This window comes from Callithrix jacchus, chromosome 5 (genome assembly GCF_049354715.1).
Source record: "Callithrix jacchus isolate 240 chromosome 5, calJac240_pri, whole genome shotgun sequence".
Classification (NCBI taxonomy): domain Eukaryota; kingdom Metazoa; phylum Chordata; class Mammalia; order Primates; family Cebidae; genus Callithrix; species Callithrix jacchus.
The window spans coordinates 63,197,501-63,211,211 of NC_133506.1; the positions used below are offsets into that span (position 1 = coordinate 63,197,501).

A 13,711-nucleotide genomic window follows, 5' to 3' on the forward strand; every position below is an offset into this window, starting at 1 on the left:
TAGTAGTGGGGATTACAGGCACCTGCCACCACGCCCAGCTAATTTTTGTATTTTTAGTAGAGATGGGGTTTTACCATGTTGGCCAGGCTGGTCTTGAACTCCTGACCTCAGGTGATCCACCTGTCTCAGCCTCCCAAAGTGCTGAGATAACAGGTGTGAGCCCCCGCACCTGGCCTGTTCTCACTCGTTTTTTATTTTTTATTTTTGCTTGGGACGGGGTCTTGCTGTGTTTCCCAGGCTGGAATGCAGTGATGTCATCTCGGCTTACTGTAACCTCTACCTCCTGGGTTCAAGCGATCCTCTCACCTCAGCCTCCTGAGTAGCTGCAACCACAGATGTGTGTCACCACCAGCTCTCACTGGCCAAATATGGAACAGTTTGAATATCGGTAAGGATACTACTACAGGGGACCAAAATGCAGAATGTATTTAAATCCCCAAACTCATCACTATGCTTAAAACAATTCAGAGCAGAAAAGTCTGAGTGCTGGGGCTCACACCTGTCATCCCAGCACTTTGAGAGGCTGAGGCGATAGGACTGCTTCAGGCCAGAAGCTTGAGATCAGCCTGAGTAACAAAGTGAAACCCTGTCTCCACACACATGAAGAAATACTTTTTATTTATTTATTTATTTATTTTTGAGATGGAGTCTCCCTCTGTCGCCCAGGCTGGCGTGCAGTGGTGCGATCTCAGCTCACTGCAACCTCCGCCTTCTGAGTTCAAGTGATTCTCCTGCCTCAGCCTCCCAAGTAGCTGGACTATAGGTGCCCACCACAATGCTGGCTAATTTTTGTATTTTTGTAGAGACGGAGTCTCACCATGTTGGTCAGTTTGAACATACCTCAGCCTCCTAAAGTGCTGGGATGACAGGCATGTGTCACCGCACCTGGTCAGAAATATTTTTCAATAAAAAGAAAATTTCACTGGTTGCCTTTCAAATGCACTAAGGAGCCCATTCATTTTTTTTCTTTTCAAATTGAAAATCAGCTGGGTGCAGTCAGGCTCAGTAGCTCACGCCTGCAATCCCAGCACTTTGGGAGGCTGAGGCAGCTGGATCACCTGAGGTCAGGAGTTTGAGACCAGCCTGGTCAACATGGTGAAACCCTATCTCTACTAAAAATACAAAAATAAGCCAGGTGTGGTGGTGCATGTCTCTAGTCCCAGCTACTCAGGAGGCTGAGGCAGGAGAATTGCTTGAACCTGGGAGGCAGAGGTTGCAGTGAGCTGAGACCATGCCATTGCACTCCAGCCTGGGTGACAGAGCAAGACTCTGTCTCAAAAGAAAAGAAAAGAAGCCAGGTGCAGTGGCTCACACCTGTAATTCCAGCACCTTGGAAGGCCAAGTAGGGAGGATCACTTGAGCCTAGGACTTTGAGACCAGCCTGGGCAACATGGCAAAACAAACAAACAAAAAAATCCAAATTACCAAAAAAAAACACAAAACCTTATCCAGTCATGGTGTTGTGACTGCTGTTGTTAAGGCTGCTGTGAGCAATGTGTGTGCCACTGCACTCCAGCCTGGGCAACAGATCAAAACTCTGTCTCAGAGTAAGTAAGTCAGGGGCCGAACATGGTGGCTCGTGCCTGTGATCCCAGCACTTTGAATTGCTGAAGCAGGAGGATCACCTGAGGCCAGGAGTTCAAAACCAGCCTGGGTAATATAGCAAGACCTTGTCTCTATAAAAAAATTAAAAATTAGCCATAGGGAGTCTCTCTGTCTTTCTCTCTCTCTCCTTAAGTTCCAGTTAGAGAACCACCATATTGGACATAGTTACCCCCAGGAAGAGGTGCCAGAATGGGGAGAGATGTTCATTTTTTTTTTTGAGACCGAGTCTTATCTTTTGCCAGGCTGGAGTACAGTGGCAGGATCTCGGCTCACTGCAACCTCTGCCTCTTGGGTTCAAGCGATTCTCCTGCCTCAGCCTCCTGAGTAGCTGGGACTACAGGCACATGCCACCACACCTGGCTAATTTTTTTGTATTTCAGCAGAGATGGGGTTTCACCATGGCCAGGATGGTTTCGATCTCCTGACCTTATGATCCGCCTGCCTCGGCCTCCCAAAGTGCTAGGATTACAAGCATGAGCCACCGCTCCTGGCCCTCATTTTTAAATCTTATATACTTCTTGATTCTTCAAAATTGCTTTCACGGGCTCTTCTCACTTTTGTAATTTAGAGAATGTGCAAAACAGAAGATGCACATGAGACCTTTCCTTGCTTACTCCTAGAAAGAGAGGCATGGAATCAGCAGAGCCCTGGCTGCATGACAAGGAAGGTGATATGATCCTGCAGCCCTTATACAGCGTCCTGACCTGACGCCATGAGAAGCACACGCCGGCACCTGCCAAGATGCTCAACCTGAATCTAATCATGGGGAAACATTGGACGAACCCAGATGATGCAGGACATTCTCCATGACGGCTAGCCTGGAAGTCTAAGAAACAGCAGTGCTGTGAAAGACAGAAATAAAACAGGAAAAAGGTAGGAGGAGACTACCTTTGGTTAAAGGAGACTAAGGAGGTTTAGACAGATAATAAGTGTGCTGTGAACCCTGTTTGGATTCCAGGTTAACAAAGACCGTATTTTGTTACAGTTATAATACAATATATGAAAAAAAGTTGTCTTTCTTTTCTTTTCCTTCCTTCCTTTTTTTTGGGGGAGGTGGGGATGGAGTCTCACTCTGTCACCCAGGCTGGAGTGCAGAGGCGCAATCTCAGCTTACTGCAACCTCTGCCACTGGGTTCAAGCAATTCTTCTTCCTCAGCCTCCCGAGTAGCTGGGACCACAGGCATGCACCACCATGCCCGGCTAATTTTTGTATTTTTTTAGTAGAGACGGGGTTTCACCATGTTGGCCAGGATGGTCTTGATCTCTTTTTTTTGAGTCGGAGTTTTGCTCTTGTTACCCAGGCTGGAGTGCAATGGCATGATCTCGGCTCACCGCAACCTCTACCTCCTGGGTTCAGGCAATTCTCCTGCCTCAGCCTCCTGAGTAGCTGGGATTATAGGTACACGCCACCATGCCCAGCTAATTTTTGTATTTTTAGTAGAAATGGGGTTTCATCATGTTGACCAGGATGGTCTCGATCTCTTGATCTCATGATCCACCCGCCTCGGCCTCCCAAAGTGCTGGGATTACAGGTGTGAGCCGAGGTGCCCGACCAAAAAACAGTTGTATTTCTATGCACTAGCAATGTCCAATCTGAAAATGAAATTAAGAAAGCGATCTCGGCCTGGTGTAGCAGCTCACACCTGTAATCCCAGCACTTTGGGAGGCTGAGGTGGGCGGATCACGAGGTCAAGAGATTGACGTTGCAATGAGCTGAGATTGCACTCCAGCCTGGTGACAGAATGAGACTTCATCTCGAAAGAAAGAAAAGAGAGAAAAGCAAGCAATCCCATTTACAATAGCACCAAAAAGAATATGTTACTTTGGAGTAAATGTAACCGAAGGAGTGCAAGATCTGTACACTGAAAACTACAAAATGGGTGGTGGTGTGGTGCTCACACCTGCAATCCCAGCACTTAGGGAGGCTGAGACAGGTGGATTTCCTGAGGTCAGGAGTTTGAGACCAGCCTGGCCAACGTGGTGAAGCCTTGTCTCTACTAAATATACAAAAACTAGGCTGGGCATAGTGGCTCACGCCTGCAATCCCAGCACTTTGGGAGGCCGAGGCAGGCAGATCATTTTAGGTAAGGAGTTCAAGACCAGCTTGACCTACATAGTGAAACCCCATCTCTACTAAAATACAAAAATTAGCCTGGCATGATGACAGGTGTCTGTAATCCTAGCTACTCGAGAGGCTGAAGCAGGAGAATCATTTGAATCTAGGAGGCAGAGGCTGAGGTGAGCCAAGATTGCCCCATTGCACTCCAGCCTGGGTGACAGAGTGAGACTCCCTCTAAAAAACAAAAAAACAAACAAAAAAACTAGCCAGGCATGGTGATGGGCACCTGGAATCCCAGCTACTCGGGAGGCTGAGGCAGGAGAAATGGCTTGAACCTGGGAGGTGGAGGTTGCAGTGAGCCGAGATTGTGCCATTGCACTCCAGCCTGGGTGGCAAGAGTGAAACTCTGTCTCAAAAAAAAAAAGAAAGAAAAGAAAATGACAAAATGTCATTGCATTGAAAGCAATCAGTAGGCCAGGTGGCTCATGCCTATAATCCCAGTGCTTTGACAGGTCAAGGCAGGAGGATTGCTGGAGCCCAGGAATTTGAGACCAACCTGGGCAACACAGGGAGACCCTGCCTCTACAAAACATTAAAACATTGGCTGACATGGTGGCACATGCCTGTAATCCCAGCTACTTAGGAGGCTGAGGTAGGAGGGACAGCTTGAGCTCAGGAGGTGGAGGCTTCAGTGAGCTGTGATGGCACCATTGCACTCCAGGCGGGGCAACAGAGCAAGACCTTATCACACACAAAAGAAGAGAAATTAACAAAGACCCAAATAAATGGAAACACTTCATCCCACTGTCACAAATTAGAAGACCTGATATTAGTTAGGTGGTAATACTCCTCAAATTGAACCAGAGATTCAAGGCAATTCCTATCAAAGGCTCATCTGATTTTTTTTTTTTTTTTGGTTATTGCAGAAATTGACAAGCTGATCCTAAAATTCAAATTTCAGAATTCTGTACAAAAACTAATTCAAAGTGGGTCAAAGTCCTAAATATAAGAGCTAAAACTATAAAACTCAGGAATACATAAGGTAAACCTTCATGGCCTTGGATTAGGCAGCAGTTTCTCTTCAAAAAACAAAACAAAACAACCAGTGAAAAATAGATAAGTCGTTCTCTATCAAAATTTGAAGCTTCTGTATAACAAAGGACACTATCAGAAAGCAAAAAACATAGAATAGGAGAAAATATTTGCAGATCATAGAACTGAAAGGGTCTAGCCAGGTGCAGTGGCTCACATTTGTAATCCCAGCACTTTGGGAGGCCGAGGTGGGCACATCACCCGAGGTCAGGTGTTGTGAACTGAACGCGAGCCCGGGAATCTCGTCCAGTGAGAGGGTTCCAAACCTGGAAGAGAGCGCGCGCCGGAAAAGAGATAGAAAAGGCGAGGTCTGGAGGGCTACATGCGCTATGCTCATGCAGCAATTTTATTTTTGCAATATGTTTCATTATATACTTGTCTGAAGTTAAAGTTGTTTATGCCAGATCAACGTACTTAAGTTACAGTAAGCAAGTTACGCCCACTAAGTTACGCCCAGTAAGTTAAGTCCAGTAAGTAGGTTACGCCCAGTAAGTAGGTTACTTCTAATAGGTCAAGGTAAGTAAGTTACAGTCATGCCCAGTAAGTTATGGTAAGTTAGTTACACCCAGTAAGTTACGATAAGTAAGTTACCAAGTGTAAATACTTAATATTTTACAATGAAGGTAACAAAGGGTCAAAAATGAACACAATCAAGCAATAAACCGTAAGAAGCCAAAAGTGGACACATTGCCTCCCAAGTCCTCATATCCATAAAGTAATGTCTGTTAATTATTTAGAATAACATAGTCCCTCTCTCGGTTCCTGCCTTCTCTCAGCTTGACTCCCCAACCGGGGATCTGTGTCCGGGCTCAAGCTCACCATATGGTGAGGCCCATTTCCTAGGGGCCTCACACGAGAGCGATCCCCACAGGTCTCCCTTAGTTCTCCCTTTTGTTTTTAGATGCAACTCAAAAAGCTTCAGCCGCAGTTGTTGAAGGGAGGAGAACACAAGGTGAAAGAGTACCGGGAGAAGGAAATTGTCATGAGTTCAAATTCCTTATAAATGGGCCTTAACAAGAGGCCACTGTCATTTAGTGTCATTATAAGGAATGAAAGGAGTTTGAGACCAGCCTGGCCAACATGGAGAAACCCCATCTCCACTAAAAATACAAAATTAGCCAGGCATAGTGGCAGGTGCCTGTAATCCTAGCTACTCAGGAGGCTGAGGCAGGAGAATCACTTGAACCCAGGAGGCAGAGGTTGCTGTGAGCTGAGATTGCTCCATTTTACTCTAGCCTGGGGAACAAGCGTGAAACTCCGTCTCAAAAAAAAAAAAAGGAGGGGGGTCCAATATCTAGAATATATGAAAACTCTTACAATTCAACAGTGGAAAGGCAAACAATGCAACTAAAAATCAGGTGAGGAATCTGAATAGACAGTTCTCTAAAGAAGGTATGTAAATGCGCAGTGACAATGTGACTGCCCGAGGGGTCCCCTGCCCACTGCCTCGACAGGGCGGATTCATCAAAACAGAGGACTGCAATAGAGACAGAGGAATTCATGTAGAGCAGCTGCACGGGAAACGAGTTTTATTATCACTCAGGTCAGTCTCTCTGAGCATTCAGGGAGCAGAGGGGTTTTTTGTTGTTCGTTTTGAGACAGAGTCTGGCTCTGTTGCCCAGGCTGTAGTGCAGTGGTGCAATCTCGGCTCACGGCATCCTCCGCCACCCGGGTTAAGTGATTCTTCTGCCTCAGCCTCCCTAGTAGCTGGGACTACAGGTGCCCACCACCATGCCTGTCTAATTTTCTTGTATTTTTAGTAGAGATGGGCTTTCACTCTGTTGGCTAGGCTGGTCTCAAACTCCTGACTTTGTAATCTGCCCACCTCAGCCTCCCAAAGTGCTGGATTACAGGTGCGAGCTATGGAGCCCTGCCAGAGGAGCAGAGTTTTTAAGGATAAGTTGGTAGGTGGGGGAAGCCAGTGAACTAGGGGTGCTGATTGGTCAAAGATGAAATCGTAGAAAGTCGGAGCTGTCTTCTGGTGCTCAGTCAGTTCCTGGGTCGGGGCCACAATAACAGTGAGCCATTTATCAATCTGGGGGCACCAGCTGATCCATCAAGTGCAGGGTCTGCAAAACATCCCAAGCCCTGATCTTAGGAGCAGTTTAGGGAGGGTCAGACTCCTGTGACCTCCAGCTGCAAGACTCCCAAACCATCATTTCTAATCTTGAGGCTAATGTTAGTCCTACCAAGGCCATCTAGTCCCCAGGCAGGGAGTTCTGCTGTGGGAAAGAGCTGTTACCATCTTTGTTTAAACTATAAACTAAGTCTCTCCCAAAGTGAATTTGGCCTAGGAATGTACAAGGACAGCTTGGAGGTTAGATCTTCCACCGTCTCAGTCATAATTTTGCAAAACTTTTGCAAACATGATTTTCGTATTTGCAGAACATGAAAATATGCTCATCATTAAGTACTAGGGAAAGGCAAACAAATTAAAACCATGATGAGTCGGTGTAGGGGCTCACGCCTATAATTCCAGCACTTTGGGAGGCTGAGATGGGAACACAGCTTGAGCCCAGAGTTCGAGACCAGCCCTGGCTACATAGTGAGATCTCGCCTCTGCCAAAAAATTAAAAAATGATTAGCTGAGTGTGGTGGATCCCGCCTGTGGACCTAGCTGCTCAGGAGGCTGAGGTGGGAGGATCACTTGAGTGTACTGGTGGTTGAGGCTGCAGTGATTGCAATTGTGCCACTGCATACCAGTCTGGGTGACAGAGCAAGAGCCTATCTCAAAAATAAAAAGAAACAAAACCAGAGAAACCACATAAGATACCACTTCACACCCACTAGACACAAAAAATGCACAAGAGCATGGGAAAGACTAGCAGCGGGAGCCTGCATACACTGGGAACGCGAAATGACGCAGACGCTTCAGGAGTGGTCGGGCTGTTCTCTGATAAGTGAAAGGGAGTTACCACGTGAGCCAGCAATTCCATTCCGAGGCATAAACAGAGAAAATGGAAAACATATGTCCACACAAAAACTTGTACAGTGGCTCACCCTGTAATCCTAGCACTCTGGGAGGCTGAGGCGGGCAGATCACCTGAGGTCAGGAGTTTGAGATCAGCCTGGCTAACATGGTGAAACCCCGTCTCTACTAAAAATATAAAAATTAGCCGGCTGTGCTGGCACGCACCTATAATCCCAGCTACCCGGGAGGCTGAGGCAGGTGAATCACTTGAACCTGGGAGGTGGAGGTTGCAGTGAGCTGAGATGCAGGCAGATGACTTCAGCCCAGAAGTTCAAGACCAGCCTGGGAAGCACGGTGGGACCCTGTCTCTACAACATTAGCCAGGCTTGGTGGCGTGCACCTGTAGTCCCAGCTACTCAGGAGGCTGAGGTGGGAGGATCCCTCAGGCCCAGGATGTGGAGGCTGCAGTGAGCCAAGATCGTGCCACTGCACTCCAGCCTGGAAGACAGAGCAAGACCCTGTCTCAAAAAAATAAACCAAAAAACAAAGTATAAACTTAATTTTCCAGGCCCTGGCACCTAGTAAGCGCTCAACAAATACTTGTTTTTATTTATTTATTTTTTTAAGACAGAGTTTCGATCTATCCCAGGCTGGAGTGCAGTGGAGCCATCTCAGCTCACTGCAACCTCCACCTCGAGGGTTCAAGCAATTATCCTGCCTCAGCCTTTGGAGTAGCTGGGATGTGTGTGCACCACCATGCCTGGCTATTTATATGTATATTTTTTTAGTAGAGACAGGGTTTCACCATATTGGCCAGGCTGTTCTTGAACTCCTGACCTCATGATCCACTGGCCTCAGCCTACCAGAGTGCTGGGATTACAAGCAGGAGCCACTGTGCCTGGCCAACAAATATTTATTGAGTAAAGAGAAGCCAGTGATAGATCTTACAAAGCTGCGGGACTGTGGAATCCAGCAGGCTGGGCATGGTGGTTCACACCTGTGATCCCAACACCTTGGGAGGCTGAGGCAGGAAGATCGCTTGAGTCCAGGATTTTAAGACCAGCCTGGCCAACATAAGGAGACCCTGTCTCTACCAAAAAAAAAAAAAAAAAAATAGCCAGGTGTGGTGGTGTGCACTTGTAGTCCTTAGCTACTTGGGAGACCGAGGTGGGAGGATGGCGTCAGTGCCTGAGGTCAAGGCTACAGTAAGCTGGGATGGCGCCACTGTACTCCAGCCTGGATGACAGAGTGAGACCCTGTCTCTCTTCTTATTTTATTATTTGAGATGGAGTCTTGGTCTGTCGCCCAGCCTGGAGTGCAGTGGTGCCATCTCTGCTCATGGCAACCTCTGCTTTCTGGGTTCAAGCAATTCTCCTGCATCAGCCTCCTGAATAGCTGGGACTACAGGCACCTGCCACCATGCCCGGCTAATTTTTGTATTTTTAGTAGAGACAGAGTTTCACCATGTTGGCCAGGCTGCAGGCTGGTCTCAAACTCCTGACCTCAGATGACCCACACCCACCTCAGTACCCCCAAGTGCCCAGATGACAGGTGTGAGCCACTGCGCCCACCCGACCTACCTTGTCTGTTAAAAAAAAAAATCCAGCAGACCAGCTGTGTGACTTCTTCACAGTGTTGCTGTGAAGAATGAGGTAGATAATAAATGTATATCCACTAGAGGTGTGGACTCAATAAAAGCCACCCTACCCCTGTCCCCATGATGACCCCCAGCCAAGCCACAAAGCTGAACCATCCGCCAGCTGCAGCCCATGAAGCCCTCTCCTGGGATCTGTTTACAGAAGATGGATGGATGCTGGTGTTTCCAGCTATAGCAGTCCTTGTAGACAAAATCAGTAGTGTTGGTAACAATTTCCTTGGGCCAGAAGAGAATCATACCACAGCTTTAATTAAAGGACAGAGCTGCAACTATCCTCCCGGGGAACTTACACATTCAGAAATTGATGCTTATGGAAACCTAGCATTTTCCTTTTCTAGGCGCATTTAAATAAACACATGGAAACTGCTTCCAACGATATTGGAATGACCTGTTGCCTGGGGTCATCCATCACTGGGTGGCACTTCCTCTCTCAATCTGAAATCTTTACAAGGCCAAGATGTCTGTGGACTCTCTTTGATGGAGTCTCCGTGCACTGGCTGGTGATAGGCAGTAAGAGCTTCTCAGCCTTCTCAGTGGACGAAGGAGATTGTGATGACCTCTGGGGTATGGAGCAAAGGTGGGAGAAAGCAGGTTGAGAGACTGGGTGAAGAACTGAGAAATCACTCAAACTGGGGAATACTAAATTAGTGTTATTTCAGACATATCAGCGGAGTGCAGTGTAATCCCAGCACGCTAGGAGGCCAAGGCAGGCAGATCACCTGAGGTCAGGAGTTCAAGACCAGCCTGGCCGATGTGACGAAACCCCGTCTCTACTAAAATTATAAAAATTTGATGGGCATGGTGGTAGGTGCCTGTAATCCCAGCTACTCAGGAGGCTGAGGCACTCACTTGAACCCGGGAGGCAGAGGGTGCAGTGAGCCGAGTTGTGCCACTGCACTCCAGCCTGCAAGACAGAGTGAGACTGTCTCAAAAAAAAAAAAAAAAAATCTGGCTGGGCATGGTAGTTCATGCCTGTAATCCCAGCACTTTGGTAGGTTGAGGCAGGTGGATCACAAGGTCAAGAGATCGAGACCATCCTGGTCAACATGGTGAAACCCCATCTCTACTAAAAATACAAAAAATTAGCTGGGCATGGTGGCGAGTGCCTGTAATCCTAGCTACTCAGGAGGCTCAGGCAGGAGAATTGCCTGAAACGAGGAGGCAGAGGTTGCGGTGAGCTGAGATCGCGCCATTGCACTCTAGCCTGGGTAACAAGAGGGAAACTCTGTCTCAAAAAAAAAAAATTAGTCGGGTGTGGTGGCACATGTCTGTAGTCCCAGCTACTTGGGAGCCTGAGGCAGAAGAATCACTTGAACCCAGCAGGTGGAGGTTGCAGTGAGCTGAGATCATGCCATTGCACTCCAGCCTGGGCTACAAAGTAAGACTCTGTTTCAAAAAATAATAATAAAAATCCATTCCTCTGTAGCAGTCTGGCATGAAGACAAACACTGATGACTCATGCCTGCACACAACAAATTTAAAACAAAACAGGGAAGAGGGATATTAGTAAAATGAGTCAACACAGACTTTGGCAAGAAAGGAAATTCTTTCTTGAAGTTGACATGTGAGAAGCATGTGTGCCCCTCAGCAGTGATTCAGGACAGGAGAAGCCCAGCAGGTGGGGGGTTGTTTATCTGCCTGCTCTTCATTCATGTATCCACTTTTTCCTTTACAATTTTCAGTCAGCTCCATATCAGCTCTGCAAGAAGGAGCAGGAACACAAAAATGAAAAAAGACACAGTCTTTGCCCTTCAGGGGTACTTAGAGTAGGGTAGACACACAGTTTCACTAGGAACTCTAATGTAGGGGGGTCTGATGTGGTGGCTCACGCCTGCAATCCCAGCACAGTGAGAGGCCAGGGCAGGATGATTGCTGGAGCCCAGGAGTTCCATGCTAGCCTGGGCAACACAGTGAGACCCCCCATCCCTACGAAAAATACAAACATTGGCCACGCATGGTGGCACATGCCTGTGGTCCCAGCTACTCCGAAGGCTGAGGAGGGAGGATGGCTTGAGCCCAGGAGGTCGAGGCTGCAGTAAGTGTGATTGTGCCACTTCCCTGCAGGTGGAACAGCCCCAGTGGCTCATGCTCCAGTGGTTCATACCATAGTAGCTCCTGCTCCAGTGGCTCATGCTCCAGTGGCTCGCACTCCAGAGGCTCATACTCCAGTGGCTCACACTCCAGTGGTTCATGCTCCAGTGGCTCCTGCTCCAGTGACTCATCCCAGCACTTTGGGAGGCAGAGGTGAGTGGATTACTTGAGCCCAGGAGTTCAAGATGAGCCTGGACCACATGAGATGATGGGGGCAACAGCAGTGACCACAACTTTGAGATAGTGCATTTGTTTTTTGTATTTTTTGAGATGGGGGTCTCAGTCTGTCACCCAGGTTGGAGTGCAGTGGCGCCATCTCAGCCCATTGCAATCTTGGCCTCTTGAGTTTCAGTGATTCTTCTGTCTCAGCCTCCCCCCGAGAGTAGCCCGGATTATAGGAGCCCGCCACCACACCTGGCTAATTTTTGTATTTTTAGTAGAGATGGGTTTTCATCATGTTGGCCAGGCTGGTCTTGAACTCCTGACCTCGGGTGATCCACCCGCCTCGTCCTCCCAAAGTGCTGGTATGACAGGCATGAGCCACCATGCCTGGCCGGGCCGAGGTGGTGGATCTGCAAGAGAAACTCGATTCACTTGTTCATGGCTCCCTGCCGGTTCAGGACATGGATGATGTGGAGAAGCTGGTGCCTCTCTATAGGAAAAAAACCCAAAAAAGTGGGACAATGGCCAACAAAGTTAAAGGATCACGAGATCCAGTGCTGAGACAAGGCAGAGGAGGGGCTGAAATGGCCGTCAGAGGGGAGAGCCCCAGGCAGCAGGGACTTTTGCAAGTGTGTAGGGAGAAATTAGAAGTTCCAATGAAGAAAAAAAGTGTGAGGTCTTTGGGGCCAGCTTTCAGCTGGTCTAAAGCTGAATTATAGGAAGAAGGTGAGGGAGGCAGAGACCAAGTGTGGGAGGACCTCCTGTGTCATGCCAGCAGTCTGGACTCCACCCTGTAGCTGACAGGGAGCCAGAAAAGGGCTTGGAGCAAACACGTGGCACATTTGTGGGTAAGGCACGTCTTCCTTGTGGCCTTGAGGGATGGACTGAAGGGGGTGGAAAGTGGGAGCAGGACAGCCTCTTCAATGGTCAGGTGAGAGGTGGATGGGTGGCAGGGGCTGCGGAGAAGGTGGCTAAGTTGAGCTCCAGTCCCCAAAGGGTGCTGTGGGGCAGAGGAACTTCCAGCTAACAAGTCACTTAGCTTCTTAGATCAGTTTCCTCATCCTTCAAATGAAGGAAACATGAATCATTGGTAAGATGTCCCCTCTTTCCAAAAGCGTGAAATGATTATCAGGCCTCTTTCCACAGGCAGTGGGACCTCACCTCAACCCTGGAAAAGAACTGGGAAGTGTTTTTCAGCCAGGTGCGGAGGGAGGGCCACATGGGCCTCCCAACCCATCCCCAGGGCCCCTCTCCAGCTCCTCTTTCTGGTCCTCCCCAGGGGAAGGTGCAGGCTGAAAAGAGAAGAGGGAGTAGAAGGTCCTCATAGACACACAGCCCCCTGGGGCCCCACCAGTCCGAGGCCCCTGCAGCCCCGTGGGACTCGGTCACCGCCGGACCCGAGAGTACAGCTTCGAGGCCCTGGCGCCTCCGGCACCGCTGCTTAGAGCTGTCACCCTTGACTGTTTTTCCCCTGGAAAAGCTTTAGTGAGAAGAGGAGAGAAGGCTGACTGGGGCCAACAAAAAACACAAAACCCCAAAGCGTTTTCTCCGGATTCGGATTAAACTGCTCGGAGAGTAGTTAAGTTACTTCAAGGCATGATCAACCACTGTGCTCCAGCCTGGACCATAAGAGCGAGGCCTTGCCTCAAAACACAAAATCAATCATCAACCCGCGCAGGACGACCAGCCACGTCGCCTTCGGTCCCTACGTCTTCCTCCCACCCAGCAGGCGATGCCCTGCTCGGTTGCAGGGATCGGGGCGGCCAGAGGTCCTAGGTGGACGTAGGTTGGGGTGGTCAGGGGTCGGGGTGGGCGGGCAGCAGGGCGGGCAGGGGGTCCTGTGTGGACATGGGTTGGGGTGGACACGGGCCCGGGATGGACATGGGTCGGGGTAGACATGGGCCGGGGGTGGACATGGGTCGGGGCGGGCAGCGCAAGGCGGTGGGGGAGGGGGGAAGGTGTGACTCGGGGCGGCCCCACAGCTCCGCCTACCCCGCCCCCCAACCTCCGCCCCGTCGCGGCTCCGAGTCGGGAGCTGGCAGGGAATGCCCGGGGCGGGTCTTGGTTCCCCAGGCGCCCGCCCCCGCCGCGGGGAGCCGCTAACGTCAAGGAGGCGAAACCCAGAAGCGGCCGC

At 49.2% G+C, this 13,711-nt stretch overlaps 1 long non-coding RNA gene across 1 annotated transcript in view; it reads left to right on the forward strand.

Annotated features, from left to right (window-relative positions):
* The window catches only part of LOC108591982 (uncharacterized), a 24,287-nt gene extending 12,914 nt beyond the window's left edge, over positions 1 to 11,373 (forward strand). Inside the window, exon 3 of the long non-coding RNA XR_013535365.1 lies at positions 2,226 to 11,373. This is a non-coding gene — a long non-coding RNA (uncharacterized LOC108591982). The remainder of the gene's footprint in view (positions 1 to 2,225) is intronic.
* Positions 11,374 to 13,711: the final 2,338 nt, after the last annotated feature.